At 40.2% G+C, this 20,079-nt stretch overlaps 1 protein-coding gene across 2 annotated transcripts in view; it reads right to left on the bottom strand.

Moving 5' to 3' along the window:
• The window catches only part of RFTN1 (raftlin, lipid raft linker 1), a 100,634-nt gene that overhangs the window by 62,190 nt on the left and 18,365 nt on the right, over nt 1-20,079 (bottom strand). The window lies entirely within an intron of this gene.

The raw sequence follows: 20,079 nt of genomic DNA, 5'->3' as shown, positions 1-20,079 counted from the left end.
GGCTTCAAAAGAAAATCCCATAAATCACATAAAGCAACCCTCCATTCTCTTCCACTCTAGGTCAGTAATTCTTCATAGGTTTACTGTATCTCACGTGAAAAGACATCTTTCGTTCCCGACCTTTGCCTCTTCATTGCCATCTCTCTTGGCAGGTATTTCACCCCTAACCACACTAGAGCATATCGGGTGGTCAGGTGCCGGATGGTTTCCTCTCCCACTGAAATGAGTAGGGAGGGGATGTTGCAAGAAACACGATGGAGGTTCCCAGCACCTTGCAGACCTTCAGTAAAAAAAAGCACCGGAGAACAGTTTGTATGAAAGACGCCAGCTATGCAAAATAAGGTTTCATTGTACTGCTTTTTGCATCAAACTGTGTGGCTACCCTTTATGAATAATGAAAGAGGTTATCAAAAAGCTAATAAATATTCAAAACCAATAATACAGAGGAATAATTTAAATAATAATAGAATGGCTGTGCTTGGTATGCTTTTTCTTCATGTAAGACCACGTTCCAGAAGAGGATAATGGAACTTTTTGACCAAGAACTGTAAGATGCAGAATTTTTATTACTTTTGCAAATAAAACGAGAAATCCAAGCAACATGTACATTGGCTGACAACAGGGCTCTACCTTATACAACAGCATACAGATCACTTCAGAGTCATAAAAAGAGATGGCACAATGAATAATACATAATAAATAATAAAACAGACTGTTTCTTACTGGACCCTGCTGGGGATCAAAATGGGGAAACCCAGATGTTAGAACTACTTTTTCCCTCTTCTGGCTCAGAGACTCAAAGAATTTTAGACTATGTTGCAATTAATTTAATTAAAAGAATATGAAGGCCGGAATACCTTTCTAAACGAGGATTCTACTTGAATACAATGGAATGACTGAATACTATTCAGTAGTGTTAATCCTGGTAATGGTGTTCCAATTTTTAACAATCATCTGCGAAAACTGATGCTTGCCTTGCATCTGAACCTAGTATCTGGATTCTTCTGAGGATGCCTTGGTAATCAACTAGTAGAAAGCCTAGTCATTAACATGGGAGAGTGACTGCTTCCTCCTAAAAGCTAAACACAAGAGGAAAGTGTGAAAACATATCTAATTGGAGCCTTGGGGTGTACGCTTGATGATTAAAAAAGAAAGGTAATAGAAAATTGAGCTGGGAGGGATCATCCAGCTAGTCCATCCTATTACCTAGAGGCAGGATCAGTTCTAGTTCAGCTATTTCTCACAATTCTTCTCATCTATTTTTAAAAGCCTTTAGTAATGGAGATTCCACAAGCCCCATAAGTCATGTTTCACTATTTCTCTTTTCTTCTACTTCTTCTTCTTACTATTCAAAACCTTGCCCTTGCACCTGGACTAAATTTCTGTCTCTGAAATTCAAGATTGCTACTTCCTCAGTAAAATATTTATTTTCTGCATTAGCATTTTACAATTCCTAACACCCATCGTGCCTTAATTTTACCTTCTTTAGACTGTACAAACTCCGTCCTTCCAATGTTTCCTGTTCTCTTGTGTTTTCTAGATTTCTAAATAATTTTTGATGGTTCTCTCCTGATTGTCTTCAATTGGTCCACATATTTCTTAAAGTATAGCACCAAAGCCTCATCACAGCTTTGTAGAATGGAAAAGCTCTTTCATGCTTATTATGTGTCCTGTGTCAGTTTACATCCTTTTGAGGGAAAAAACTAAATTCTTTTCCCCACAACTTATAGCAGCCAAATGTCCCTGCCCTTAGTGAATTTTAGGGTTTTTTCTTTCAGTTTTCAAGGGCCATTCTGGATTCTGACCTCCACAGTGCAAACAACACTTCTCAGATTGGCAAACCTCAGTAAACATACTCAGTGGTCTACTACTGGAATAGTTAATTACAATGGTGAATTTTAACAGACTCTGGACAGAACCATTTTAAGCCTTACAGTCAGTACCTCTTTCTAGTTTGATGGTGAACTACTGCTAATTTCTCCTTGGACTTGAGATTCTTCAAAAAAGACAAGACAGTTCCTGTTATGCAGCTGATGCCCCCAAGGTCGACATGAGTTTCCTGGGTGTACAGACCTCTGCTGTGCCTTCCTGTTACTCTCCTACAGACAGACTGGTTTGTGTGATGCAGATTCCTCCCCAGAAATCCCTGCTGCTCATCATCCTCTGGATATTTTATAAGTTATTTGCTCCAGTATCTTTCCGGGCTAATGACCATACAGTTCTCTTCAAAAGTAGGTTGAAAAAGGACATCACACTTTCCTGCATTCATCCTTCAAAAGTCTTCAAACTTGAATGATAAGATTTCAATTATTTCTTCAGCTAATTCCTCTAAGGTGCACCTGTAGGTTCAACCTACTTGGCAATGCCTAATTTATGAAACCAGTTGTTGATTTGGTCTTTCCTTATTTTACCTTAGAAGAATGCTAACATTTTCAGAAAACCTTACACGATTGCAATAAAATCCATTAAAACTTTTGGTTTAGTTGTCAAAGAGAATCTAATTGTTGCCACTTTCGAATGAAAAAGGAAAACCAAAATTGTGTACAACAGGGACTTGTGTAAGGTAAAAGAGCAAATGAAGAACCAGATAAAATCTTCTATAACTCCGGTGCTTAATACAAGCTTCTATTTTGCCAAAAGATAAAGCTGAATTCTTTCAGAAGCCTCCATGTTGCCCTTGAAATGCAGAGCTCTAAGTTTTATATTCTGCTCCATGTTTCCTTACTTACTATTGCATTTCCCAATCTGACCTCAAAAGATTCCTTTGATTATTCTGTCTCCATCTAGATGAGCTTGTAAGAAACTTGTAAATGACAGATACTGTGTTTTCCAATTTTGCTAAGGCTGAAAGTGGAAATAGAAGTGCTGGCTGCTTTTGGAATTGATTACCAGGCAAATTAGTTTGTTGCCTGACTGATAATTGAAGCTGAAAACACTTCCAGCAATGCTTGGACACATACAGAAAACTACAGCTTAGAGATCCTTCAAAAAAAAAGGAAAGTTTGTGCTGCACAACTGATATCCGTAAGGTGACTTTCCTGGGTCTAGGGACTTGTGCATTCTTTGCTGCTAATGGAAAAACCTGACCAAACACTCACACTGTCCCCATCTTGCCACAGAAAAATCAATAAAAGGATTGAGTTGACACAAAAATCTACAGGTTGAGTCATGTATATTTGAAAGGAGTCACCTCTGCAGCTCCAAAAAACAATTTATGGGAAACAGAGGAAGGTGCTGCAGTCTGCCACAGGGATCCTGAGGGACTGAGAGCACGCTGAGAGATACGGCTGGGGAGACAGGTATCGAGGAGAGCCAGTTCCTCCTGTGTTAAGGACCTCCACTTTCCCTCCCACGGAATCATCCAGGGCTGCTACCACAGAGATCAAACAGCCACCAACCAGCTTCAAACTGAGGCATCTCATATGACCTCTGACAACTATGCTATGGTCCATGCTAAAGAGGTAGATGTATCCTGATCAAATATTACGAGAAAAGACAGTTACAGCAACCATCTACAAGAAGTAGGCTTATTTTTCTATATTAAAACAATGAATTTGGGTACCTTTGAGATGCTATAACCCACCACTTTCAAGTAAGAAAGGTATATTATGCTTTATAAAATAAAGCATGGATTCACCTATTAGCCCATGCTTAACAACAACAATCATCAACTACAGTACCTCTTTATATAATATATATATTTAACAGAACTAGATGCTTTTAACTCTATTCTATTTGATAAGCAGCAACTTCCCCTTCCTGCTAAGTTACGTTTATGACAAAGCTAAAACAAACTTTATTGGTTTTTAATATCTTTCTATTTAAATGATAGCTATGCTCCAGGAAAATAAAAAGTTAAATGCCAAAATGGCATTTATTTAATTTCTCTTTAAAGAAATGGTCAAATTCAGGGTCAAATTTAGGTCTTAGTTTCTCAGTGCTTATGCTTAATACTTTATTTAAAAGGACAAGCATACAGCTCTGCTCTAAATTTCTATTATCCTGCGTTAGGTGTTTATTTAGTTTGTTTACTCCAACAAAACAAATTAAGTGATGGGATTTTCTGGTCTTCATTTTTTAATGTGTTTTCCGGAGTAAGCTTTTACGGTCTTATTCCAGCCACAGCTGTTAAAGACTGATGGAGCCCTTAATGACAGTTCACGTTACACATGAAAATGTTCCACAAAAATGCTGGACTCCTTTTAACTAGTTTCTGTTCCCTTTTTGAAGTTTTCGTGTTCATCTGCATTTTCAAAGTAACGTTCCTCAATTTATTATGAAACATTAAATAAGCCTTTTTCCTTTGCATTAAAAAAAACAAAGATCAAATTGGCGTGCGCATAGATCATACAGACTCTTTGTCTATACTAGGTACAGAAGAAAGCACCTTGCACCAACACATGCCCAAAATGTGGTGTTTAATGAGGTCTGAATCAAAAAACAGGAAGACTGGCGAACTCAATGGACCCACACTGTGATGTGATGCAGCAAGTCAGTTCCCTGGTAGCTGCAAGCACAATACCCCCAAGTCCTTCTTGGCAGGGCTGCTCTCAATCCCTTCACCCCCAGCCTGTATTGATACCAGGGGCTGCCCCAACCCAGGTGCAGGACTTTGTATTTGGCCTTGTTGAACCTCACCAGATTCACATGGGCCCAATTCTTGAGCACGTCCAGATCCCTCTGGGTGGCATCTCAGCAACTCAGCTTGGCATCATCTGCGAACTTACTGAGAGTACACGCGATCCCACCATCTATGTCATTTAATCAGGCCTAACACACATCAGCAGGCTCAGATCCTTCAAAGAAACACAGTCGTAACTGCCCTCTTTTTTAAAGCGCAGGATGACGCCGTTCCCAAGCCTGCAGTCGTTCCTGTGAGCCATTCCCATTCGAGGCACCCAGAGCCAGAGACCTATGGAGTCACTCGTGCTCCTCCTCGTACCTCCTCTTTCCAGCACTGCAAACCTTGCAGGCCCTTCTGAAAACATACGGCTGCTCCAGGTGACTCACGGAAAGGATGATGTCCTCACATCTCCTCCCCAGGAGAGCTCACGGCTCACGGAGCCCTCCTCAGAAGAGGGAGGTGGCCAACAGAAGGGCCATGCGGGCAACCGCAGCACAGCTCTCCCTCTCCCCAGCTCAAAGGCAGGCAGTCGCCCCTGAGCAGGGTTGTGCCTGTGAGCTAGAAAGGAGCAAAGATTCAGGGACACTCCACACACAGTCACACACAGTCACTCTGACTCGCTGCTCCCTACACAGCATGAATTTTTTGCCGCTGTCCTAAAGCACCCAGATCTCCCTCCTGCACTCTGCAGAGCACGTAAGAGACCACTTGAAAGAATTCAGATAGCGGCCAGGTGTCAGTATCTCTGGTCCTTAACAGATCTAGCAACGAGCATGTAAGATGAAAACAAGGTACAAGCAAAATTATGGTCATATGGTAATACAGTCATTACCCCAACACCATCCACTGGTGTCCTGCAGGGCTTTATAATAGATCTGGCTATTTACCTCCTGCCTTCAGTGACTGCCTCGTGGAAAACAGCATTAGCTTGCTCTGTTGTGCCTCACGCATCCCACTAAGGTGGTCGTAATTGCATGTCTGCTGGCAGGAAACCAAACAGCAGCAACGAATGGAGACAATAACATGGGAAGAGAGGTTATAGCACCAAGCACGTGTGAGAGCAGACATATAACTCTGGCCCGAGTCCACAAAATTTCCCATGCTTTCAGACAGGGCACTTCCCGAGCATACTTAAGGTTGTTCACAACAGCCCTGCTAATTTTGTAGAATACCAACGCAAGCACGCTTCCTCTATTTAGTACGAGGATTGCTGTTTCTTAATTTAATTCCTTTCCAGCAACTTGAATTTAATTTAAAGAAATAAAATCTACAGCAGATTAAGTTCTAGTAGAGCAAAACATTGCCTTTGCATTAGGGCCAGTCAAAAAAATGTAACTAGGAAGTTTACTGTAAGAAGATGCAGTTTCACCTACGTTAAAACATTTTGTAGGAACACGTCAAAAGCAGCAAAGTCTTTCACTTGGATAATGTTCAGAAATTTAAATAAAAGTAATGTATTAATGCTTTACATGTTCAAAGTAGTTAAACAAGTGCATTTTTTCAGTGTTTCAGTGAATTTCCACTCCCCTTGAAATTTTGGGACTACCTGTATTCCTGGAACGTGATTTCTTGCTGGAAGGTACAATCGCAGTGACAGAAGGCGCGCGCTCACAACATCAGGATACACAGAGCAACCAGCGCCGCTCTGAGCAGCGAGTTTCTGCAAGCCGAAGGCTGACTGCTAAATGAAGGACCATCCTGTCAGGTCTCTTTTTGGTTTGCCAGAGTCTTCGGGTTTATCTGTGCAGGCCCTGAAAGATGAATGGTTCCACACGTCCTTGCAGAGAGGTGGGTGAACATCAGAATTCACCCGGAGGAAGATGCAGGCTAAAAATCTATTGGGAATTGTTGGCTTTTGTCTAATGATGCAGCACAGACTGGAAAAGCTCCCCTCTCTCTACTATAAACAAGAAAGTTTTAAAGGCAGTTTTCACTGACTTATTTAGCAGTCGGTTTGGAACAGCTGAAGGAATCCAGATCATCATCCTTTCCAACTATTAAGGCTTGGTAAGGCAAATTTGTTACTTTGGAGAGCAGAAAGTAGACTGATACTTTAATATTATCAAAAACCTTACTGACTGATCCTGGAAGAATATGGTTATTTCCAATCACTGTCAAACAAAAAAATATTAAGGCATCTATTGTAAATTTTAATTCTTTATTACAAACACTCAGGAACTCTATTTTACACAGCACAAATTGTTTGCATGGCAAAACAATGCAGTCATGTTACTCTCACTTAACTATAACTATTCCTTCCTCATTCAAACCATGAACACTTTTTTTGTCAACAACAAAAACCTATCGGAGAATCAGAGTACTTCCAGTGAAAATAAAGGCAAACTCACTAATAATGTAACTTCAAAAATACAAAGCAGTAAACAAATTTCTGGCGAGTTTTGTGAATTCCAAATAATTGTTTCTGACCTAAAACCTACCAAATGCTAAAACAGTACGACTAACCTAGCACAAAATATATAATATATATATATATTATCTGAAACACACTAATGCTAGAATTTAATGAGTTAAAAGCTCAAGGTTTTGGAGTAACAACTATACAAGCTGTACTATAGTCTCTTTTCCTTTCTAATTGAGCCTCAGTTGCCAAGAGGTGTACAGAGAGGTTCCTTAATTTTGAAGACAAGACAGATGCGTGCATTACTGTTCAGGCCCTCAGCAGAGGCAAGACACTGGATGTTAACATATCACGTTGCTTTTTTGGCTGTGCTAAATGACATTCTCAGTGGCTTGGCTTTCAGTCTTCAAGGCAAATACAATAAATGCCCCCATCAAAAAATGTAAGAATTAATATGGAAGAGAAATCAGGACTTTAAATGAATGATGACTGTTCAATAAGCTCCTAGTGTTTACTTTTAGTGAAAATGTAATAATGGAACTTAAAAATATTCAAAAGCAAAGCACTGTATCTTAAGAAGGTAGAGAGGGGAAAAAACACAGAAAGACTCTGAAGCTGCGCATATAGCCTTTGAAAGTATGTACGTATATAAATATGTGTCTATAGATATGCGTACATATGCATGCATACACATATTTGTGCATATGTACACACACACACAGATATACACCAACATTCAAATAGTACAAATCCAAATAGTACAAATGTGCATTAGTCAAATCGAGAAAGTACTAAGATAACTCACCGATGCAATAAGAGTAGACAACTTCGTCAAATCAATTGTGTTGTCTACTCTCATTGCATCGGTGAGTTATCTTGTTTGTTGTCCAGTCAAAGTTTCATTACTGCATCTTGCAAGCAAAAGATAAAATCTTAAGAACTGGGTATGTTTGCCACAAACATGATGTGATTATACATGGGATGGTTTCATGTTTGGTGTTTCAGAAAAAAGGAAATACCCAGGCTATCACCTCCACTAAGTGAAAAAATAAATCCACAAGCACTTCTTAAATGACTCACAGCTTACATATATTAGCTTGTGGGCAGAATTGTGCAAAATGGGCAAAATTAGGAACACCTCCTAGATGTAAGACGGGTTAATGACTGCAAAAAGCAAAAAAAAAGATGAAAAAAGGGAGGGACTTCTCATTTAAACTGTGCACAGAATAAAGAACCAAATCCTATCCCTTCGATACTTGAGCTCTTTGAAATGGTGTTTTGTTATTTGTCCCTCCCTCCTGCTTGGTTCTGCTTCCTAAATAGATGCAGACCAAACACAGAGACAAAGACAGATAATTTACATTTCACAAATCTAAGAAAAATCCAATTATGTCTAAACAAAAGGAGAAAGTGGTCAAAGTTGCAATATTTTATTCATACAGACTTGTTATCTGTACTAGCTCCAAAAGACAACTATTACATTGAATACAGAGAAAAGAAGGGGTTAACTCTGAACTGCACGAAGGGCCAGCATGTTAATTCACATCTATTTCCAACCCCCAAAAAAGTACTGGTTCCCTGCCCTAAAGCCTTTCAAGACCAAGTTAATCTCCTGACGGCAATACTTCAGCTGCCAAAGTCAAACACTAAATGCTGTTCAGTTTAACTGCTCAAGAAGTAGTGAAATCGGACTTCCCATCACTTCCACCAGCGGTGCAACAGGTCCTGTCCTCTCAGAGCAAGCAGCCAGTAACCAAATACTTTCAAAGGGAGGGAAGCAGGAGCTACCCGAGGAAAAAAAAAAGTAAAACTTACTGAACAGATCTTCCGGTGTGTTAGAAGTTGGTGGCATCATAAAATTTGGAGGGCTGACGCATCTTTTTTGCTCTGATCTCTCTCTAGCTAATGTGCTCACCATTTTTCTTAGCAGCAACACCAACGAACACCAGTGAGTTTCACAGTCAACCCTGCACCCTACAGAATCTTCTCATTTTCTCCCTCTCATACTTTTTAATACCTATATGTCTTTTCTTCCTGGCATAACACCCTCCTTCTCCTTTCCTCTGCTCCTCTCTGTTTTGTGCTTCACCTTGATGTTCTTGCTGTATTTCTGGCAAATTTTCATTTCAGATTTTAAAACCACAGAATACAACAAAAAAGTAACACTGGATTGTTTGCGAATTTTAAAAGAAGAAACTTGGACCGCAGTAAAAGAACTGTAAAAAGCACAGGTAACGTCCTCAGAAGAGTACAAAAAATTTGCCTACTTTAGTAAGTTCCAAATTATGCAGAATTTATTAATTTTATGATATACTTTGCTAGATGAGAAGTCTCCTCTGAAATGGAATTTCTAGCATTTCTAAGCTTTCCAAATCGCTACATCCTATTGTAAGACACCACATGTGCTGACAATTCAAGGAGTTAAAAAGCAGAAAGGTTCATATACCAATCTACATATTTCCACCCAAACCAACTGAGAACAACCTTGAGATTACTGTTTTTCATCTTAATCAAGCACAGATGAACAAAGTAGGTTGTGTGCACTGTATTGGGATTTTTTTTCCATGTTCACAAAATAGTTAATAAGTATGAATCTGATTGAAGTCTAGTTTCGAAACTGAAAAATGTCAAGAGGATTTCAAAACATCTAAGGAAAATGGAGGAGAAAGAAGTCAACACTAGTAACTGTGGCTAAATACATGCACTATGATCTAAGTTTTTCATGATACACTGAAAAATGTGATTAAAACCAAAGACTTGACGCAACTTAGACAAACAAGAAGCCAGAAGCGCCATCAAAGTATTACAATAAAGGGGTTCTTCCCCCAGTTTACAAGATAATTGCTGTATATGATAAGTACACACCAGGAGAAATAACTGGAAATTAGAGAGAACATTTAAAAGCTTGCATTTTATAATTCAGCCTTTAACATGAAGATCTAAATTCACCGACATATCCAATAACCTCAGGAAGAAAGGTTTGGATTTATCAAGATAGCTTTTATTCCCCAAGCCAACCAGTGCAATGGAGAACTGATAGTCTCCAGGGAAACCAAAATCCTCCTGGCAGGTCACGTCTGTATACATTTTATACATAGCACTTTGTAGTATATGTACAGAAAAGGACAGATAGCTTTATAAAAGCTTGACGGCTTTATTCAAATGTTACCTGCTAGTTTCTGGTTCTTTTCACTTTAAATCTCCAGTGTTTCACATGCATTTTCCCCTTCTGTTGTAATAGGTGTTTTCAGTCTTTTTTGTAAAATCTTATTTAGGATGATACTGCATGCCAAGTTTGTTCGATTTTTTTAAAAGCCAGAAATGGATTTTTTTCCAATCCTGTCATTAACGTCCATACGTTACCCTATGTTTTCATTTCTTGACTGCATCAACCAATAACATTTTCTTCAAAAGGCAGCAGTACATACTAAACACTTAATATTTTAAGTTAGAATAACTAAAGTATCATACTGACTTTCATATTTTTATCTTTTTCCTGGCTTGAAATATTTTAATATTTAGATAAAGAGAAGACATTTCCAAATTATGTGTGTTTTTCATTTGGAAGATAACATAAAGCGTAACTTTTCAGTGTTCTTTTGGTGCTCTTTTAAATTAAATTCCCCTCTTTGGGAAACCCTGTAATTTTTCATAAATGTCTGTTAAATTGTTTTCAGCTTTACTGGCAAAACTAAATAAACGTCAAAGCAGCCAAAAATGTAGCACACATTGTATAACTAAGCAAGCAGTGTTACTTGAACATATATTCTCAGATTTTGGCCCAAAGTTTTGTTGTGTTTGAAAGAGAAAGCTGGGTAAGAGAATGTTACATGATCAAATTTAATATAAGCAGGAGATATTCACGGGCAGATAAATTAAATCCTTAGGAAACGAAGATATAATGTGTTTGGTTTTTTTTTTTGAACACATTACCCTGTAACGATCCTAAGACAAACAGCTCCATGGGCACCTATGCAAGACCCAGAGCACACAACAGCTGTTACAATTATAAAGAGAAACAAAACTGATCAATCTAAGTCCATCAAACTTTCCAGGAAAACTCCAAATTTTAAAAAGCAATAAAAAGTAAATTAGATCTCCTTTCATTTCCAATCATTAGGGCTGCTTGGGGAACGACAATGAAAAATAAATGCAAAACATTCTCCAGAATTCCATTCCTCTCAGCTCTCCTGCCCCATACTTCTACTTTTTGTTCAGCTGTATTGGTAAAGAGAATACATTCCCAGTATCGCAAATTGTAAGAGTACCTCTGTTAGGATATGTGAATTTCATGTGAAGAGTCTGTGGATCAGTTAAATTGCCAAATTCGTTGCAAAGATGTCCTCTAGAAATGAGGTACGGGAGAGTTACTGCTAAGCCAAAGAAGACCTACTTTACAGTCAACACGTTACTGGATTTGCCAACTCTGTTGGTAAACAAAGCTGGTTAAAGATCTGATTAAAAGCAGAACACTTTTTGCTGACTTTTTGCTACCTGTATCATTATATATAGTGCTATTACACAAACTCCTACTCAAGTTTTTTTCCATCAGCACAGCTAATGAAGAGTGATGCCCACTCGATGAGGCTTTTGTTCTCCAAACTCACTGCTGACACAGCCTCAAATTTCCCTTCTTTTTTCTTCCCACCCCTTGGATTCCTCAAACTGATGAGAAACAGCGATTCTGCGGCTATGCTGGAGCAATGCAGGCAGCTCCCTGGCCAGCGAGCTGTCACCAAGCAGAGTGCACGTGGCTTAGTTCTCCTCACCCTTCCCTGATTAGCGCAGGTCTTATACCCAACTGCCAGCTTTCACAAAATTAGGAGCAGCGTAACTGTCTTTAAAAATTTATAGCAAAATGGTTTGAAATTGTCCAGTTGTAATTGTTTGGAGGAATGAGACAGACAGACTCTGAGCCTTTTTTAACTCTCGTTTCCCTAGGAAACCAGTTCAGAAACAAAGCAGAAAAACCCATCGAACCACCACCTCCAAAACCGCAAAAAAAAAAAAAAATCCTTAAAAAAGAAGGTACTATAGGATATTGCCTTCTGTAACACCTCTAACAGTGTATTTAACAGCAATAAGGCTTTCACAGACTATCAAAAACGACTAGCAAGCAATAGTTCACCACTGGCACCTAAAAGAAGTATGTCACTGCCAAACACACCACATCACTTCAACTTGCCAAGAATACTTGACAGAAAGCCAAAGAGTAGTGGAAAAGGCTGTTAGAAGTTAACAAAGCACTTCCCAAAAGTACTGTTTTGTTTTTTTAAGCAAGTCTGCTAAAGCATGGTTGATGGATTTACTAAAGTTTTTGTTGGCAAAAAAACCCTGCCTTTTCTGCTTTGAGCAAATTTTCCTGTCACTCTCCAGAATCTGAACTCCTACTCTCTCGTTTCAGAAAAATGTGGCCAGTTTCTGTTTTCAAGGGAAGAATTCCCACACAGTAATACTGATAGCATGCAAATTTATTGTTTAATATGGGTCATGGGAAAATGGCCACAAATTCAAGCATCATTAGAATGGAACGACCAAAGCCAAATAAATTTTTTTTTATTATTTTTTATTTTGCAATAAAATGGTTTGCAAAGAGTAGTAGAGTATTTCTCCAAATGTTTATGAGAAGGCATCATTTTACCTTTATTTCTCAACGTAGTTATGTCAGAAATAAGTGCTGCATCTAAAATATGTATTGGAAATGAAAAGGCAAGAAGCAGACACCTTACCTTCAAAGCTGCCAAAGAATGAGTTAATGAAGTTATTACAATATAATCCCAAAGTAGTAAGTATATGCAATAAGATGTAACAGATGTCCTGTCCAATAGGGACAGAATTCTTTCATGGTACGAAGGTGGTAATTAAAAAGCATTATGCAGACAATCTTAAGATCTAAGCCTTTCCTTACCCCCTGCACAGGATCCCTTTCAGGTTAGTGACAGCAAAAAATTAGTTCCATAAATGCACATTCTGACTGATTAAATGATAAAATACAGAAGCAAATAAATGGGTCAATTTCTTAGTTCCCTTTACAAGGAACATAAAATAAACCTTACAGGTGGCACAGCGGTGTATGATGATGCCTATTCACAGCCAGCAAGCGTAGAACAACAGTACTGTCAGCTATTATTCTTGTCAGCCATGGCTAGTGCAGGCAATACCTCAGGAGCAAAGCCGTGAAAGCGTGCGAAGCACGGTGCCTCTACGCCTCGGCTATCAGCTGTTTTCTCACTGTTCCTAATGATGCAACCCAAACAGAGGTCACAAGCAGCCTCACGTGGCTCTGACTTCGAATCGTATGACAGCCTACGCTCAAGACACTTCTGCTTCTCTCCATTCCCAAGCGTATTCTGCAAAACAGAGAATCATTTCTACATACTTTTAGGTCAAGAAGGGCCACACATGCTACTGGCTAATAATGTAGTATCACTGACAAAATAGTCTGAGTTTTCACCAATGGTTCTGGAAGGGTTCCCTGGAAGCGTATGTTGGTGAGCAGACCAATTTTTCCCAAAATTTACTAGAATAAAAAAACTAAACAAACAACAAAGCCGACAAGTAGTGCAAGAGTGCAGCTTGACAACAAAGTCTTACAATTATAAAGTATTTTATTCAGTGAACATGTGGTGAAGAACAATGAAAATAATCCCACAGAATATGTACAATTTTATCTATTTGATCATTTGAAAGGCTTCATCAAGGCATTCAACCCAGCTGGAAAAATCGGGTAGAAGGAGGACTGCACAGAAAGACAGATGCTGCATCTGAGCCGAGCACTCCTCAGTAAACAAACAACAAAACCAAACCAAAACAAAAAAAGTGATTCTGACACAGTTCCAAACTTTATGAGACAATAACTTTACAAAAGACCATTTATTCTGTCACTCTCTTTTTGTTCTTTTGTTTTGTGATTTGAGATAAAAGTAGATGCTAATTTTTTTTGCTTACTAATAATCTGTACAATAATTACTAGTGAATTAACCCATGCAATTTAGCACTATTTGTCAATTCTTATATCAGTTGTTATTAAGAAATTCAGGAAACAATTGTTCAAATAAAAGAACACCAATAGAGGGCTTAGCAACTGAGGAACTACAGAAGTAGACTGCTGTTTATTTATATTTCACCAGTAACCATGTCTTGGCTTATCTCTAACTTTCTCAAAATTCCATCTATTTACTTGGAAACCTCATACCTCATTCTCTTTCAGACTTAAGGCCTTTTATCAATTCATCTGGAAATACACAGCATCTTTAGGACTTCTCATATCCTTGATGTCTTTAATTTTTTATGTGCCAGATAGTACGCGAAAGCCTCTATATTACCAGACTGAGATGAACTCTTTCAACTGATGACTGTTTACCAGAGACAGGTTATATTTTTGCAGTTCTTAACTCACCTGATGACTGTCAAGCTTGTCTTTCGTGTGTTGATCAAGAGCTGCAGCTCACAGCAAAGGCTTAATGAGATTCTGTTCCCCTTGAAAGGACTGTTTCTTTCAAGAAGAATCTGTAGCTAATCAGCGCAAGTCTCAAGTTGAGAGGATGATTATTTGAGGGGAGAAGGACAGGAAGGATGCTGAGAGTTCTTTACAATTTCAACTAAACGGAGCTCCATTTATACAAAATAAGCAAGGTTTGCAAAAAACAGTTGGCCGGAAAGCCTTAAGCTTGCAGTGTCTGTACAAGACCTTATCACAATGCATGGGTTACCATTTACTAGTAAGAGCCATACCAGAGAGCTACAGCAGCTGAGTAAGCATCAGACTCAGCTGAAACTTCGCATATGCCACCTCATATCTGGGAAACCCCTCACACCGCTGCTGATCCTAAGTCTATCATACTGCACAGTGTGTCACAAGTATCAAATCAAATTTGCAAAAGCATGACTGCACACAAACCAAGAGTTTGCTGGGTGTGCAAGTTATATTACAGAAAGCAATGTGCAATTTCATGCAGTAATTATGTCACCTGGACTCCTCTTAAGTTGAGGACATCACGTATTTGTATGACCGCAATAAGATGAAACCAAGTCACTGAGACTAGTGTTTAAGATGCAGGGCAAAAATATGCAACACATGCCAGGGTTCTTCCAAGATACCAGAACAAGTGCCAAAGAAGCTAGCTTGGGAACTGGAAGCAAGGCTAGCATAGTGCTCAGCAAATGCTAGTAAGTTCTTGTCATTCACATGAGCCAAGAACATTTTTCCAGACTGCCTCACCACTTAAAGAGAGAAGGCCACAGCTTGGAGGCCTGGATCAATCGTTATCAGCTTTGTAATATGTCACAGCTGTAAGACAGTCATGTTCAAACAATATTGCACCAAGAAATTACATAGAAGAGTTCTGATGTTGCTGCAGACTGGCCATGAACCAGCAAGCAGGTGTCGGAAGCACCTGGAATGCAGGACTAAATGGATACGTAATGCAAAAAGGTGCACTATAGCCAGCCCAATATGAGATTTTGCTTGGAAGTACATTTCCATCTTGTACAGACACAACCCTGATTAGGCTACCTATCACTTGTGCATATACATACAGGCACCTAAAAACAAAACAAAGGTCTCATGTAGATAATGCACTATCACAGACACAGGATCAATGATTCTCTCTATACAAAGCCAAGGTAAAGAAAATGCAGGTCAGGCATTCACACACAAAACTCATGCTAATGCCGTAAGACTAACCTGCACAACAGTTAAAATTTAAGACAATCTTTATGGTTTGCAAACTACATTATTTTGCTAAGTACAATATTAATAACCTTAATTTAAATTGCAGTCACAATTATGCTTGTTGCTAAAGCAACAATTCTACCTACTTACAGAACAAGAAAACTAAAGAGAAATCTTGCAGTTTGTATGCACAACACACGACAGATTTAAAGTACCTAAATGTTCTCAGGTTATTCTTCAGACAAAATTTAAATCGAATATTGATCTTTTCTAGAATTGATAACATTTTGAGGTTTAAAGTAACCTTTCCCTGTTCAGTAATGAAATAAGTATAACACACTCAGAGGAGGTTTTCCATGTCACTTTCAAATTCAAAAAACAAAAAAAATTGTCATGGAAGACACAAAAGGGATCTGAACCCAGAAATCTAAGTTGTCTTCTTCAGTACAAGACCATGTGCCTGCCCATGCGCCATACCATGGGTTTCATTCAGGCAGAACTCTATAGCAAATCTTGTCAGAATGACAGCAGCAGTCCCTGCCGGGCTTCACTGATCTCAACACAACAAAACGGCACACCTCTGGCAATGGAAGGCTCCCAAAACACTGGAAACTCACGCAATGCCATGTCTTCTCTTCCTACTTAACAAGTCAAATGATATCTGTCCCTCCATTTTCACTGTCACCCATCACCCTCAAGGTTTTTCAGTCTGTATGTTCAGCCCTGTCCTTTGATATTCTTTCCCTATTTTATCTGTTCTACTCTCTCTTGATGCCCCCTCCTTTCTCAAGACCTTGTCTCCTCTTCCCACTGTGCATGAGCGCCCACATCTATCCTAGCAAACAAAGTGAGCAAAGCATATGAAGTGTGACACTAACACAGCCTCTTAGGCTTCCAGACACAGGGAGATGCTGCTGTGAAGCCCCTTCCCTGTCCAAACGCAAGGGAACACCGTGGCCAACATCCCAACAATGACAATTACGCACAATGTTTGAGGTCTCCACGTCCATGACCTACAACAGCACGTGTCCAGGCCAGGGTGGTTCTACCTCTCTGGAAGACATAGCGATCGGTGGCAAAGGCCATCAGGGCAGTGCTCGTCCCTTCCCTTCCCTTCCGCACTCATGAAAAGGCACCTGGTCACATATCCCCTCCGGATGGTCCTGCTCTTGGAACTCCTCTCAGCTGTCCATGTGATCCTCTGCAGAGAGCCCGCAGCATGGATCAGTCACATCGTATTGGAGGGGAGAGTGGTTCTTCACTGGAACGATGCTGGGTACAGACCTGCTTTTTCTCCCCATTTCAGCACGCAGCATGCAGACAGGGTGCAGACCTCTCATGTTCTCGCCATGACTGTAGGTGAAGTGCCAGATGCCCAAGCTGGGCTCTGCTCTTTAGTTTTTGCTCCAGTTAATCCTCTGGACATGCCGGTCCCCTGGGGAATGTTTCTGGTGTAGGCCATATCAGCACCCCATCACCCTTTTTACCTCTCTTTGCACCTGCCCCAGAAGTTCCAGATCCCACTTTCCCTCCTTTGCTTTTCACTTCCTTATAACTTTTGGGCCATGTTGGTCTTCTCTGAGAATAAAGCTGGGAAAGATGTTACTTGAACTCCTTCACTGATCCATTGCTGTCTAGCTGCAGCTGTGCCTTCCACTCCATTTTTTTCAGCTGAGAAGCCTAAAGCGCCCGTGTTTTCTGGGGTGCAGCAGCAGGAAAGCTATGGCAGGGAGCCTGGGCTAGGGATGTTATAGCTCATCAGAAGGCTGACAGACATCTTGATTGCTTTGTAGGAAAAAGTGTGGAGGCAGTTTCTAGGATTGAAGGATTCTGGCTATGAAGACCCTTTGGAGCTACATACGAGCTGACGTGTCAGCTGAGTGTTGACAGCCTATCAAGCAGCTGACAGGGCACGGTCCTGCTCTGAACAGGGTGCTTCAGCCAAAAGCCTAGGAACAGGACTGGCAGGCCATTTCTTCTGCAAACTAAAAGGAAAGCAGGGAAAGAACAGATGCTTTCCAGGGAGAGATGCATGTTTCCTTGTTGAGAATAGGGTACAGCTGATCTCCATACTGCAGGACTTAATCAGCTTGTACTACCCCTCCTCCTTGTCCTTAAAAGTCTCTCCTCTTTAAGCTGGGGAGCAGAAGGACAGACTTTATCACTCTTCCCTTTGTCACTTCTCAGAAGAGCAGGGCAAGATTCACCCTCAACCCTCCCTTTTCCGGCACGGTGTGCTACTGCTGCTTTTCAGCTATGCTCTTCCTTAGCAAACAACTCAGTCCTAAGTCTGTTAGGTTTCCTGTGGGCCACCGAGCCAGCAGCCAACGGCATCTGCCAACAGGAAGAGAAAGTCAAAACAGGCATTGAGAGTCAGGGAAGAGACACAGTAACTATGCGCACCTAAAAGGGATAAACGGTCAAACACCACCAGATACACCAGAATGAATTTCCTCACTTCTAGGCACTCAGCTCTGCTGTGTCTCTCTGCAAGGGCAGTGTTTGGAGGATGGCATTGCAGACCTTGATCACAACCTTGCCCACTGCAACAGCACCTCCTAGAGTGGCCCCCAGAAGGGCTTGCAAGACAAAAAGCAAACATTTTTTCAGATACCTTTCCTTCAGGCTACTTTGCAACACATGCAGTGGGATGTTCAGGGTACAGGAGGACACTAACTCATGTCCAAAGTAAAACCCTCGAAATGCATTCAATGCAGCGTAAACTCCCCAGAAGCAACCGCTCCAGCCTCGATGTCTGCTCCTCTTGCACCAGACTGCCGGCTTCAGATACACACAGCCCGATGCCAGCCAGTGCTGAGCTGTGTGGACCTTTGAGTCTGACCCACCAAGACACTGCTGCAGGTTATGGGAAACAGCTAAACATCCACAGTTTCCATCACAATAGAGACTCTTCATTTTTCATATAAGAAGATGAGAAAAATAAACGCAAACGTAAAAAATCCCACACAATCAAGGTACATCTACTCAGGGTTTTCTTTTCAGTATGATTAAGAAAACCAACTTCTCACAGTCAGCAGCAGCTGACACAAATAATTCCTGTTTTCTCTCAAAGAGGGTATCCTCCACTCAGGATTAACCAGTTCCAAACCTTTCATTTGCATGAGATTTTAGCCAAACAACACTTCTTTACAAAGTAAACTATTAAGAACTCCATTAAAATTAAAACATGGCATAGATTTTGTGTATCATCTTTTATATGGCTGATGTCAAGGAACTTTTAGTAACAAGTCATAAAAAGACTATGCAGATTACTAGAGAGATGACTCCTAACCACTCCTCACCCATAATAAAGCCATTAGGTATTTATTATTCACAGTTACAAGCCACTGTATGATCTCCTGTTCCAGTTAAACACAGGGGAAGTTTTGTTTATGAGAAAACAGGACTGGGCCCCTGTGGCTTGAAGAATTTCACCATTCCATCAGAAATGCCTGTCTACCAGCCTTGCTGACTGCCAAGTCTGGCTCCTTGGCTCTTGCACAGCATCAAGAGGATGAAAACCACATGAAGATTGGAAAAATGTGCAAAGCCAGGGGCAAAAGGAAAGATAAGGCCACTCAGAAAGATCCCGTGCAATTCCTGAGCTGCTGATAGAAAGAAGAAGTTTCATGGAAGTTCAGAGCTCTTTTTAGACAGATCTGTAACTATTTGTAATTCACTCACATCATGGAAAACATTCATGTATGTGTGATACATAGTATGAACCCCTTGTAAGAATTCAGTAACTACATTAAGAAGAAGCTTCAGCTAACACAGTGGATACAATCAACGACTGTATGGTAAGAATGGAGTCTTATAGCTACCCATTATTCAGTCTAAGAATGCTGTCCTGGTTTTGGCTGGGATAAAATTAATTTTCCTCCCAGTAGCTGCTGTGTTTTGGATTTAGCACGAGAAGAATGTTGATAATACACAATGTTTTTAGTTGTTGCTAAGAAATCAAGGACTTTTTTTTTCAGTCTCCGATATTCAGCCAATGAGCAGGTGTGCAGGAGCTGGGAGGGAGCAGGGTCGGGCAGCCAGCCCAAGCTGGCCAACGGAAATATTCCATACCATAGATGTCATGCTCCATTTATGAATGGGGGTTGCTTGGGGGGCAGGAATCCTTTTTTTCTTTTCAGAGAACTTGAACTTCTCTGTAAGTTCAGTCTTTTCTTGGGAGTTCCGTGAAATTTGCGAGATCTGCGAGGACCATGTTCCACGATTGCTGCTCAGGGACTGGCTATGCAATTAGTCATCAGGTGGTGAGAAAAATTGTATTGGGTATAGTTTGTTTTGCATATTCATCATTATTATTACTATTGTCAGTATCAGTATTTCCTTTGTTGTCTTATTAAACTGTCTTTATCTCAACCTACAAGTTTCACCTCTTGGCCACTGAGGGAGTGGCTCTCTAGTCTT

Source organism: Opisthocomus hoazin, chromosome 4, assembly GCF_030867145.1.
Source record: "Opisthocomus hoazin isolate bOpiHoa1 chromosome 4, bOpiHoa1.hap1, whole genome shotgun sequence".
Taxonomy (NCBI): domain Eukaryota; kingdom Metazoa; phylum Chordata; class Aves; order Opisthocomiformes; family Opisthocomidae; genus Opisthocomus; species Opisthocomus hoazin.
The sequence above is the reverse complement of the archived record's forward strand: the minus strand, read 5'-3'. Positions and strand labels throughout refer to the sequence as shown.